Source organism: Coenobita brevimanus, chromosome 60, assembly GCF_032717465.1.
Source record: "Coenobita brevimanus isolate Jiangsu-jjx chromosome 60, ASM3271746v2, whole genome shotgun sequence".
Taxonomy (NCBI): domain Eukaryota; kingdom Metazoa; phylum Arthropoda; class Malacostraca; order Decapoda; family Coenobitidae; genus Coenobita; species Coenobita brevimanus.
In genome coordinates this window covers 27155901-27170421 of record NC_137013.1, presented here as the reverse complement: position 1 = coordinate 27170421, position 14521 = coordinate 27155901, and positions in this window count along the sequence as shown.

The following is a 14521-nucleotide window of genomic DNA, read 5'->3' as shown; positions in this document are numbered from 1 at the left end:
TGGGTCTATACTAGTGGAGTGCCGAGAATAGACAAACCAGTGAAATAGTGTTGCCGTGGCTAAGTGACAATTCCGAGTGCCGCGACTCGCACCCTGACAAGTTATAGTAACATTCGCCAACCTGACCCTTTCCCCTTTCCACCCCTAGTGCATCCGGACAAGAATATTTAATGACAATTATGCCCAAACTGTAATACTGGTGTTGTGTGTTAGTTACTCACAATCTGTGTATGTCTGAATATCTCCATGTTCTGCCCTTGATGTATATGTGTACATTTGTATTGGGAGGTCAACTCTGTTATCCTGTCTAAACCATAGCCAGTGTCTCTTTGTTCCTATATTGTAAAGTGGTTAGAACTAAGACAATAGATGTGTTAAGGTGTACTGCTGAGTTTTTATGCCCTGTTCCTTTGTGGGTGCTTTACTTCCGGTCCGGGAAGAGGACCCCGCTCTGATGCAGGCGTTTTTAGGATGAGAGGTCGGACTAAAAACACCCTGCATAACACTGGTGGCCAGCGGTGGTTCTGGATCCAATTAAAGCACGGAGGAACACAATAAGGGAAACTTGCACAATGGCAGCCAAACCTCACATCCAATTGCCAAGGTTCAACCCTGAACAATATGACATTGACGTCTACTTGGATATGGTCAAGCCTCTCTTAGATATTGGGTTTGACATCGACAGAGAGAAAATAGCAGTCACACTACCCAACCTGGGCAAAATAATCGCTACTGTCGCCAGAAAAATCGTTCCTGAATTGACGTGGGACCAATTCTCACACATTGTGAAACAGGCTGTCACGCCTTCACTGGGCAGAGTTGTTGCCTTTTCACAACTCTACGCCCTAACATATGACGGCAGCCTGGACGACACATTCATCCAGGCTAGGCGGTTTGTCACCGCTGCGTACCCAGACACAGACGCAAAAACCCGGGAACAACTCATATTCCACAAGCTCCTCAGGATCCTCCCCGGTTTCATTAAAGAACATTTTATTATACATGAACCAACGGCAGGCCTGGATAAAGAAATCAATTTAATGAGCTGCCTTCTAGCCGTCCACTTCACCCCTCAACGCATTGGCAATATCAATCAATTCCCCACGAATCTCGTCTCCGTCGACCCATGGGGATTTTCTCCTTGCTGCCACGAATGCCCAATCCACGACATCCGTGAGCGGCTAATAGCTGCCCGGGCCAGCAAAACCACAGAAAGGCACCTACAAGCCACCCCACAATACGTCGATTGCCCCAAGCCTCAGGGAAGGAAAATACGAAGAAAGCACAGAAGGCCCCCCCCCCCCCCACTGCCCCTGCATCGCACCGTAATGACAGGGGCCACCTCACCTCTCCCCCAGTCTACGACAGGGGTAAACGTCATGTTTCCTTTTCCTCTCCTCTCACTATCTCTTCTGTTCTACCTTCCCCTATTCCTACCCTTCCCACCTCACACACTACTTCCTCCACAACTATCGCCTCCCCCCTTCCTATTCCCCCCCAACACAAAGCCTGCCTTCCCCTTCACAGGCCTCCTAGAACCCTTACCTCATCTTCCCCCAACCTACTTCCTAAAACCACCTCCTCCTGTCTACTGCCTTCCACCCACCACCCCGCACCACCCACCACTATCACTTCCCCACCACTCATCTTCCCCGCCAACACGGTCAACTCATTCGCCTTCCCTTTCACACCCTCCTCCTCCTCACCCTCACCCACCTCTCTTTCCTTGCTCACCTCCCCCACCCCACTCTCAACCTCACCATACCCACGGACCCCCTCCCCCACTTCACCTTCACCTAACCCACCACCATCTTCCTCCAATTCTGATCTTTCACCAACCTCACCTCCACCTGCATCTCCTCCACCCACCCCACCTCCTCCAACCCACCACTCTCAATCACCGCCCGCTACGCCCACCACCAACACTGCAGCACACCACCCAGCACCAACTCCCACCTTCACCGCCGCGGACACAACCAACACCGCCGCACCACCACGACTACCCCCACACCCCTCCCGCACCGTCCCATGCAGCACATCACCCACTAACCCCCCACGTGCACCAACTCCACCTGCCACTCACACCACCCACTCGTCCACTCCTGGCCACCCATTACCCACCGACCATGCTCACTACACACGACACCTCACACCACAACCCACAACTGCCCACAACCATGATGGGACGCCCACGCCACCACGTGCCTCCCCACCTCCACCAACACTAACTACCACAACCACCAAATCAGGATGCCTCTCCCGTCCACCATCTAGATACACCCCTACACCAACCCCTATCCCCCCCTATTGGCCCACATTCCCCCACACACAGCGCCCATACCCCCAACACCACCCGTCCGGCCATCAGACTACGAGGAACCTACCAGCTCCTCTGTAACCTCCGCCATGCCACACAACCTTCTATGCTCCAGCTCACCCTCAACCCACACCAGGAACCAATCCTCGCAACTCACCACTGGACATCCCACCTCCAGTCACGGGGCCATGACTTTCTGACCGCAGACGGTGGTAAAATACACACCTCTGCCGCCACAGGACCACCCACCCCCCACCCTGCTGCCCAGCCGCAGCTCCACCGCCACCCCAGGAGGACACCATAGCAGGCCGGGTCAGGGTGAGACTGACCCAGAGCGAGAAGGGCGCCGGAGCTCCCCTACCTTAAGTCCCTCTTCCGCCCAACCGACCCAACAACAACCTCGCAGGAAGAGGAGACGACCCTGTGGGCGGAGCAGCCTTCACCAGGTTCGGGGTGGGACTGCTCCAGATTCAGTCCCAAACAACACCGCGGTAACGGCCACTGTACGTGCTGGGAGGGAGCGGCCACTGTACGCCCCTCAGTTGTTTCCCCCTGTAGTGCCGCCACAACGGCCACTGTACGTGTGGGGGAAGGAGCGGCCACTGTACGCCCTTCAGCTACAGCCACATCTGGAAATGGCCTCAGAGCGTTAGCTATTGAGCATGCTCCGACTGGCAAAGGAAGAAGTGGAGCCGCGATAACAGCCACTGTACGTGTCGGGGAGGGAGCGACCACTGTACGCCCCTCGTCTACTTTCTCCTCCTCCTATGGGAGTAACACTGTGGTAACAGCCACTGTACATACTGGGGAAGGAGCGGCCACTGTACGCCCTTCAGTTACTTCCTGCTGGGCAGGCAGAGCCGTGGTAACGGCTACTGTATGTGCCGGGAGCGGCCACTGTATGCCCCTTATCTGCCTCTTCCTCCTTCGGGAGCAGCGCCGCCACAACGGCCACTGTATGTGTGGGGGAAGGAGCGGCCACTGTACGCCTTTCAGCTGCTGCCCTTAGGAATTGTGGAACCGCCACAACGGCCACTGTACGTGTGGGGGAAGGAGCAGCCACTGTACGTCCTTCATCTGCGATTCCTAGGGTTCTCCTGGAGGAGAAGGTCCCTTGGGTGGCCGGCTTTCCACCCCTCGGCTGCGTGGGACGCCCTTTTCTCTCTCCCTCCAGGTGTGGTTCTCCGGAGGTGCTGCCGTTCCAAGAGTGGTGGCGTGGTCCTGTCCCGGTCCTGCAGCCTACCCCTGGACGGTCCCTGCCCCTGACGGACGCCCAACAGAGGAGGTGCCGCAGTCTACTCCTGACGGCGCCCTGCCCTGTAGGCGACCGCAGCATCCGGGCTCCCCAGTCCGGCCAGCAGGCCCCAGAGCAGGGCCGCCTAGGCCCCACTACCCCACAGCCCTCCACCTGGAGTAAGAGGTGGCAGGCCCATCATTTGGAGTTGTTTGGCCCCAGCCCCGAGGGCCACCTATCAGGTCGAGGCCCCCAGATCGGAGGGCCTCCCTGCACCCCAACACGAGGGCCATCTATCAGGTCGAGGCCCCCAGATGGGAGAGCCTCCCTGCACCCCACCGGTGAAGAAGACCCGGGCAACGATGGCCCTGCGGATGGTTCACTGCCTCCTGCAGGAGGGCTCCCCAGTAGGGCCCCCTCCCACGCCCGGGCGTCACCTCTGTTAGCCCAGGAACCAAGGGCGTAATAGTGACCTCAACGCCTCTCTTATGTCTTAACCACAGAGACGGGAGTGAACAGTGACAGTGAAACAGTGAAGACAAAAATAATATAAGTGACACAGTTATAGGAATGTCCAGGCAGGAAATAAGGATTAATAAGTACAGGCATAAAGACGATCAGAAACATTGGGTCTATACTAGTAGCGTGCCGAGAATAGACAGAAACCAGTGAAATAGTGTCGCCGCGGCTAAATGACAATTCTGGGTGCCGCGACTCGCACCCTGACAAGTTATAGTAACATTTGCCAACCTGACCCTTTGCTCTTTCCACCCCTAGTGCATCCGGACAAGAATATTAAATGACAATTATGCCCAAACTGTAATACTGGTGTTGTGTGTTAGTGACTCACAATCTGTGTATGTCTGAATATCACCATGTTTTGCCCTTGATGTATGTGTGTACATTTGTATTGGGAAGTCAACTCTGTTATCCTGTCTAAACCATACCCATTGTCTCTTTGTTCCTATATTGTAAAGTGGTTAGAACTAAGGCAACAGATGTGTTAAGGTGTACTGCCGAGTTTTTATGCCCTGTTCCTTTGTGGGTGCTTTACTTCTGGTCCGGAAAGAGGACCCCGCTCCGTCGTGGGCGTTTTTAGGACGAGAGGTCGGACTAAAAACACCCCGCATAACACAAGGATTCCATGAGTATTAAAGATAATGGTCTACTTAACTCCTTTGCACATTCATGTAGCACCCAACATGAAATTTCGTTTGGACCATTTGCTTTTCCTTTATCTAATCTACTTAACTCCTCCTGTATTTCCTTTTCTCATATTTGTATAGCTGGTAATATATTTGGGCATGTATGTTCCATATCATGCCTCTCAAAATTATTTTCTTCTGTAAAAAGTGCTTGGAAATTCTTATTTATTGCTTCACAAATATCTTTCTTTTGTGTAGGCTATAGAGGATCCCTTCATCCATAATGGATTGTATATCATCTTTTACTTTGGTTTTGCTTCAAATGTAGCTGTGAAATAGCTTCGGTTGATCACTACTTTTGTTTGTGATATCTTCCTCAAACTGTTTTTGGGCTTCCCTCCTTATTCTTATGTATTCGTTTCTTGCCTGTTTGTAGTTGTTATATGCCCTCTCACTATTGTCTTCTGTATTTATTTCACAACAAGTCTCTTTTTTTTCTCTTGATTTTTTACATTTTTAAACCATTTCTTTATTTTCATTTCTGCATCTTTGTGCCGAGGGATGTAATTTTGGACTCCTATTTCTTGAAGTTCACAGAATTTTCTATATATAACATTTAAATTTTGTCCTCTAAGCTCTTTTTCCCAATCTATTTCTAAGAAGTATTTCATTAGGTCGTGTCTGTGTGTACTTCACCGGGTTGGTCAGGATCACTTGATGGTCGTGATCGTCAGCTTTTACCCTCCCGGAAGGGAGCTGAGAGCTCTTATTGTCCGATCTAAGGGCAAGGCTGTGACCTTCACACATGCACACACCCGTCCCCTTGCTCAAGGGGGACAGTAACCACCCACTTCGTCAGTGAAAGTTTTCGCAACCTGAGCGAGGCGCGAACTCCCGTCTACCAGATGGCAAGCGAGAACGTTACCACTGCGCCAGCGAGCAGTGTGTGTGTATGTGTGCTTATCTAATTGTTCTTACCTAATTGTAACTTTCCAGGAATGAGTTAAGCTCATACTGTCCTGTGTCTTAACCCTTTAACCGAGGGCATTGTTTTGCCCCGACTGTCCTCTCCCGCGGGGGTTTCAGCCAAAATGTAAACAAACTTTAAACCTTTATAACTCTGCATAGTATAAATCTAGAGCAAAAAATAAGGTACCATTAGAAAGTACTAACCTTCGGCTTTGCAATGATGTAGGTTTCATGATTTCGTTGACTATCAATGGATGGGCAGTGCCGTTAGAAGTGAGCGATCTAATATCACTATTTTTCGCTCACACACCATTACCAAATGCCAACCTCATTCTGATAATAATACTATAAACATATATGAACACTGCACATACGATAAACACCCACTCTGTGTTCACTGAGGCAGGTAAAAGGCACTGTAATTGCTCGCACTTCACTGCCACATCAGCGGTGTTGTAATCACTATTTTTCGTTCACACACCATTACCAAATGCCAACCTCATTCTGATAATAATACTATAAACATATATGAACACTGCACATATGATAAACACCCACCCTGTGTTCACTGAGGCAGGTAAAAGGCACTGTAATTGCCCGCACTTCACTGCCATATCAGCGGTGTTGTAATCACTATTTTTCGCTCACACACCATTACCAAATGCCAACCTCATTCTGATAATAATACTATAAACATATATATGAACACTGCACATACGATAAACACCCGCTCTGTGTTCACTGAGGCAGGTAAAAGGCACTGTAATTGCCTGCACTTCACTGCCACATCAGCGGTGTTGTCACTCACACAGCTGGACAGATACTGATGCATGTTGGTCAGGGGTGGGGTGGGGGGCCCGGGGAGTGGGAGGTGGGGGCCAGGGGGGTGGGAGGAGGGAGGTGGGGGTCAGCTGGAGTGAAAGAACTTAATAGCTACTCTCCCTTGAAACAATTGGCGCACGGAAAAATCGCGGGGTATTCAAAATATTCACAAACATTCGTGAATGACACCTGCGGTTTGGTCCAGTTTTTGCAATGTCATTCTGAGATGACACCCGCGGTTAAAGGGTTAAACCATTTTTATCGTACATATCCTTGAATTTATGAATTGTTTTGGCACACACTATTTCATTCAGTAGTGCATTCCACTGATCAGTTGCCCTATTTGGGAAACTAAATTTCCTTACGTCTTTATCGCCTCTCTTTTATGCAGTTTCTTGCAGTGTTCTCTTGCTGATGCTTCCCCATAGGTTATGTAATCTTTTATGTGTACTTTCTCCTTCCCTGATATTCATTTGTATAGTGTAATCATGTCTCCTTTTTTCCTTCTCTCCTGTAGTGTAGGTAGATTCAGTTTTTCCAGTCTTTCTTCATAGTTTAGATCCCTTAAACTTGGTACCCATCTTGTAGTGGCCCTTTGAACTTTTTCAGTCTTATCTATGTGTTTTTTGAGATGAGGACTCCAGACTACTGACGCATACTCCAGGGTTGGTCTGATGAATGATGTTATTAGCTTTCTTAACATGTTATCATTGATGTATGTGAATGCTATTCTCATATTTGCAAGCCGTGTATACATGTTCTGTACCTTCTCACTTATGTGGTCAGCCGGAGATAGTCTGTTACTGATAATCACACCTAGGTCCTTCTCTTTTTCTGATGTGTGTAGAGTTTTGCTTCCTAACTTATAATCCCAATCAGGTCTTTTTCCACTTATACCAAACTTGATTAAATGACACTTGTTCACATTGAATTCCATTTGCCATGTATTGCTCCATTCATGAAGTTTATTTAATTCTTCTTGTAGCTCTTTACATGAGTCTGTGTTAGTAATTCTCCTTTGTATTTTTGCATCATCAGCAAACATATTTAGATAGCTTTCATTTCCAATGTTACTGTCTATATCATATATATACACTAAAAACATAATTGGTGCCAGCACTGAGCCCCGTGGAACTCCGCTAGTCACTTCTCTCCATGATTAGTAATTTCCCCTTAGTGTGTGTGTGTGTGTGTGTGTGTGTGTGTGTGTGTGTGTGTATATTAATGTAATAGGAGCATTCACGCGGAGGAAAATCAGCCAGAACCACCAGAAATTGTCTCGTTTTCGTTTCTGCGAGCTAAGGGGGTCTTAGTTAAACTTCTGTGTTATTTTCCTGATCGATAATTTCGATATTGGGTAAGCAAATAGCTTTAAAAAGTGTAAATCACTCTTACTTATGCTATTTCACTCAAAATATCGCCAATAATATATTTGGATATTCTTCCCAAAGAAGGTTACTACAATATTTGCCAAAAAGACGGTTTTTGGACTGTATGAAGTAAAAAAGGCATATGAATATTGACATTTGTATATAATCTTACTTGTACAAAAAGTGGCATATATGGTCTATCCATAGTTTAATATTTATTAGACTCTAAAATGTTAGAGCGTACCGAAGCTTAGCACAGCCAGACGTACAAAGCAAGCATGGTGATGGAGTAGATCAGCCATCTGTCAGTGAAGACAGATGGCTGTTTTGGTTTCCTCTGAAAACTTGTTTTACCAGAGGCAGCATATAAATATCGACATGTTTTCTTGAAGTGAATTAAGTTTTTTTCTTACAGGGAGTTTAATTTGTTAGTATAAATTATAATTAATTTCTGTTATTGGATGAAGATGGAAGAGTTGAGAGGTAGGATGCGACTGGAGTGTATTGGTGTTGTGATGAGGAGGGGTAGATTGAGATGGTTTGGACATGTGGAGAGGATGGGGGATGATAATTGGGTGAGGAAGGTGAAAAGTGTTAATATTAGGGGTGGGGTTATGAGGGGTAGACCGAGAAAGACATGGGACGAGGTCATTAAGTGTGACCTCAGGGTTAAGGGACTGAACAGGGAGGCTGCAATGGATCGTGCAGCGTGGAGAGCCGCCATTAGGTGACCAGGGCCGACACATGCAAGCATGTTGGAGCCTTTAAAAACGAAACGAATATACATATATAATTCTATGCCTGCATAAACCAGGCTGCAACCGCTGTGGAATATTTTTTTTTATAATTTTGTTCATGCTGCATTGAGACAATACTGTTTAAAAGAGAAGAAATAGAATATTTATGTATTTTTACAATAAGTAAGATGCATGAAAAAGGACTTTAAATTATTGCCCGACATGTGATTTTTTTTCCATCTGAAAAATTAAAATATTGGTGACATCTAGCATTTCTCCAGGCACGCGAACACTCCTATTGTGATAAACAGGAAATGAGCTATGCATGTGGAGTCCTGTCTCTGTTTCTCAGTAAGTCAAATTTAGCTTTAAACTCGTCTAAGTTTTCAGACTGGACGCTCTCTTTGCCCAGGCTATTCCACAGGTCTATACATCTATAAGGAAAACTATATTTCTTGATATCTTTCAAGCAGCTTGGCTTCTTCAGTTTCATTCCATATCCTCTTGTTACTCTCTTATCCCATACAAACAGATGATCTTTGTCAGTTTTATCTACTCCCATCATGGTCCTGAACACTGCAATCATGTCGCCTCTCTTTCTCCTTTCCTCTAAGGATGGCAAATCCAGCTTTTCCAGCCTCTGTCTGAATGACAGATCTGCCAGACTAGGGACCATTTTGGTTGCTATTCTTTGTATTCTCTCGATCTTGTTAATTTCTTTTTGTGTGGGGACCACACTACTGCTGAATATTCTAACCTGGGGCAGATCATGGCCACTATCAATTTTTTCATCATCTCCCCTGACCATATAATGAAAAGCTACTCTTATGTTAGTAAAACGTTTATACGTCTCTCTAACTGTCTTGTTAATATGTTTTTCAGGTGACAAACTGTCCTGGACCAGCACTCCCAAATCTTTTTCTTCTCTCGCTTTTGTGATTGGTTCATTACCCATCAAATAATTCAGTGATGGCCTCTTGGTACTTTTACCCATTTCCAATATTTTACATTTCTTTGCATTGAATTTCATTTCATTTCCCACATCCGGCTCCAATCGTTTATCCTATCCAGATCCTCCTGCAGCCTTTTACAATCCTCCTCAACCTCTACCTTCCTCAAGATCTTTGCATCATCAGCAAACAGACTAGCATAACTGTTCACTCCATGTACCATATCATTTACGTAAAACAGGAACATTACTGGTGCCAACACCGAGCCCTGTGGGACTCCACTTGCTACTTCCGTCCAACCAGAAATCTTGTCCTTTATTACTTTCCTCATTTGTCTGTCTCTCAAAAAGTCTCTCATCCATTCCAGAAGGTTCCCCTTCAGTCCTCCTATATGCTCTAGTTTCCACATTAGTCTCTTATGGGGTACCTTGTCAAAGGCATTCTCCAAATTTAAATACACAGTCCACCCAACCATCTCTCTCCTGTAGCACATCAATCGCTCTTGAGTAAAAGCTAAACAAGTTGGAAACACATGACCTTCCACTTCTGAATCCAAACTATCAGCCAGAATATTCATCTCTTCCAGATATTTTATCCATCTATCTTTCAGAATTCTCTCGCACAATTTTGTGACCATGGTGGTTAGGGACACTGGTCTATAATTCAGGGGTTCTTTCCTGTTTCCTCCCTTATAAATTGGTACAACATTTACCCTCTTCCATTCTTGAGACACTTTCCCGTCTTCCAGAGAACACATAATTAAACTGTGAATCATATCTGCCAGTTTTTCTCTGCATTCCTTCAGGACCCAGTTAGAGATTCCATCTGGTCCTGGGGCTTTCCATAAATCTTGAGTTTCCAGTAATTTATAATCTTCCAGTACTTCCACTTTTATATACTTTATTACTACGTTTCCAGTCACTCCCTCCCCTTCCACAAACTCCTTTTCATTAGTGAAAACTGATTGGAAACATTTGTTCATTGTTTCTGCTTGCATTGCTGTATCATTATAGATCTCTCCTTCTACTTTCAGTTTGGTGATTCCTTCCTTTTGTTTCAGTTTACCATTAACAAATCTATAAAACAGTTTTGGTTCATCCTTACACTTGTCTATTATACCTTTTTCAAAATTCCTTTCTTCCTTTCTACGTATTCTTGTGTATTCTAGTTCATTTATATTTTTCCTTCGTTCTGTTGTTACTTCTCTTTCTCCAATTGTTCCACGCCATGTTTCTCCCTTTTTTTGCTATCATACACTTTCTATTAAACCACTCCTTTTTCCTGTTTTCTTTCCCCCTTACTCTTGGCACAAATTTTTCCACTCCCGAAATACAGAGATCTAGAAAAATATCCCACTTCTTCTGTAACTCTCTTGTTTCTCTGAATTTTCTCCAATCTGCATTTTTGAAAAATTTTCTCAATCCTGTAAAGTTTGCTTTCCCAAAGTTGTATCTTCCCTGCCTATAAAGTTCGTTTCTTGGCTTTACGTTCCCTGTTATCATTTGGAACTCAGTGACCACATGATCACTTTTTCCGATAGGACACAGATATATCAAAGATTCTACTACATCGGGTTCTTTGGTAAACAGTAAATCCAGTCTTGCTGGTGTGTCCTCACCTCGGAACCGTGTCTCTTCTTTGACCCATTGCGTCATCACATTGTTCATTGTTATATTTAATGCAGTAATCCCTGTACTTCCTGGATGCCCACTTTCTGGACACCCCACTTACCGGACATTGTGGGCCTGGACCTTCGGAACCCAAAAATGGCCCAAAAAAGAAAAAAATCCCCCCCAAATCCGAATTTTTTCCCACCCGTAATTTGAAATTGCTGTGCGGCGCCTAACAGCTGTTACATCATGGACCCTTCACCCCTTCCTTCCTGCCCCCTCCCTCCTCCCCCCTCCCCTGTCAGGGTTGCCATTTGGAATTTTTCATTACCAAATATGGACCAATTTGGTAATGAAAGTTCGTTTGGTAATGAATCAGAATAATGCATTACCAAACGGATTTTTCACATGTATGAGGATACACAGGATGGAGATGGTGGATTGTTTGCTCTCTCTGATTAATTGCTAGCCAACATAGCGTGAAAATAATCAACATGCTGTTAATTATAAGAAGAGTGATTACATGAATTTCCACTTGTATATATAATTAGTGAAGAATAAATGCTAGCTTTACGAATTTGGTAATGAAAAGTTAAATTTGGTGATGAAAATTGAGGAGTTTGGTAATGTGGCCATTGCAATCTGGCAACTCTGTTACCCCATCATCAACAGTCACGGCCTAACGCCGATCGAGAGCAGATGCTTATCGTAATGGAAGCCACATATGCTCATTTTTTTGTGAATAAACAGTGAATAAACTGCCATACCTCACCACTAGACCACACAGGAATTTACAGTGTTGTGCAGTGTTAAGAAACTAGAATATAGAGTGCAAAGGATTAACTGTGGAGTGAACACTAGCAGTTGAAACCAGTCCAGGAGCCAGGGACGTGTTGTACCCAGAATGTTTAATATTGTATATACTCACCTCTAAAACCTCATTCTCTGGTTCTTTTGCATTTATTTCAGTCTTTTACGTCCCTTATTGGTGTGATTTGGGTCTTAAATAGGTGCTGTGCATATCCAGTAGGGAGTTGGATAGGTGTTTTTCTGAGTCATGGTAGGTTAGGGTCCATAAGTACAAGTCCAGGAGGCTGTGCCCACTATCCTGACAGGACCACTTTCTGGATCTATTACATCGGATAGTGGAGGGATTACTGTAATATAGTGCCCCACGAATCTTTGCATCCTACTGAGTCCCATTCCTCCCAGTTCACCTCTTTACAATTGAAGTCACCCATTAAAATTATATTGTTGCATTTCTCAGTTATTTCCCGTAAATAACTAGACATGTCTGACAACATTTCCTGGTATTCATCACTTCATGCTCTTGTCTTAGGGGGAACATACACTACTGCCATATCTCTCTTGCTATTCTCTCCAGTTTCTGATTTCATATTTATCACTTCAGCCCTGCCTTCTCCCATTTCCACGGTATCTACATTTATGTCGTTCTTCAGTGGTATCATGACTCCTCCTCCCACTTTTTCTTTTCTGTCCCTTCTCCACAGTTTGTATTTACCATCTCCCATATGAACATCAATATTTTCTCTTTACTTGGTCTCTACAAAGCACACATCAGGTTCATGTACCCTCAAAAAATCATTGATTTCTAGCCTTGCTTATATTAAACCATCAACATTAGTATATGCCACCTTATTTTTGATGTTTTTTATACCCTCTTTTCTCCTTCTCTCCATTGGTACCACTTCTTTAATTTCTGATCCATGACTCTTCAATAAAACACTGTCTTCTCTTCTTTCGTTCTCTGTTCGTTTTTTACCATTGCTTCCTTTACTAACTCCTTTATTTTAGCCCTTCCTTGTACTTTCTTAACCTAAACACCTCTTCAATGTCATCTTGAGCTTTGTTGTTTTCCTCCATGACTACGGATATTATTTCTTTAACCTTACTCATTTCTTCTTTTTCTCCTTCTGATCTTATTGTCATACGTTTTTCTTTTACTCCTGAAATTATTACACATTTCTTCTTATCTGCTACATTCCTGACTAATGCTTCTCTACTTCTCAGTACCCTAACCACTTCCTTCTCCACGTTTTCCTTACTTTGTTGTTCTGTAATCTCTTTCAAATTTACGTTTCCTTCCTCCTAAATATTCTTCCACTCCTTCTGTTGTTCCTTGATTTCCTTTGTGTGTGTGTGTGTGTGTGTGTGTGTGTGCTTGCCTTATTGTACTGTCCTGTGTATTAAACCATTTTTATCATACATAGGCCATAGCTTTAAATTTATGAATAGTTTGGCACACACTGTTTCATTCGGTAGTGCATTCCACTGATCAACTGTGCCTTATTGTACTGTCCTGTGTATTAAACCATTTTTATCATACATAGGCCATAGCTTTAAATTTATGAATAGTTTTGGCACACACTGTTTCATTCGGTAGTGCATTCCACTGATCAACTGCCCTATATGGAAAACTGAATTTCCTTACGTCTTTATCACCCCTCTTTTTTTATGCAGTTTTTTTGCAGTGTCCATTTGCTGTTGTTTCCCCATAGGTTATATACTGACTGATGTCTATTTTCTCTTTCCCCGAGATGCATTTATATAACATAATCACGTCTCCTCTTTTCCATCTATCTTGTAATGTTGGTAGGTTCAGTTTTTGTAGTCTTTCTTCATAGCTTAGATCACTTAAGCTTGATAGCTTAGATCCCTTAAGCTTGGTACCCATCATGTAGCTGCCCTTTGTACTTTTTCAGTCTTAGCCATGTGTTTTTTGAGATGTGGATTCTAGACTACTGATGCATACTCCAGGGTTGGCCTGATGAATGATGTTATTATCTTTCTCAGCATGTCTTCATTTATATATATGAATGCTGTTCTCATATTAGCTAGCAATGTATACATGTTCTGTATCTTTTCATTGATGTGATCAGCCAGAGATAGTGTTATTGATAATCACTCCTAGTTCCTTCTCCTTCTTTGATCTGTGTAGGGTTGAACTTAGATTATGAACCCAATCTGATCCTTTCCCCCTATTTATCAAACTTAATTATATGGCATTTGTCCACATAGAACTCCATTTGCCAACTGTTGCTCCATTCATGAAGCTTATTTAATTTTCCTTATAGCTTTCTGCAAGAGTCTGTGTCTGTAAATCTCCTTTGTATTTTTGCATCATCAGCAAACATATTTAGTTTCCATTTCCAGTATTGCTGTCAGTGTCATTTATATATATACTATAAAGATTATTGGTGCCAGACCTGAGCGCTGTTGAACTCCGTGAGTCGCTTCTCTCCATGATGAGTAATTTCCATTAATACTGTTCTCATTCCCTTCTTTCTGAAAGAATCTTGCATCCAACAGTACAGATAACATTGGATTCCTCCTCGATGGTACAGTT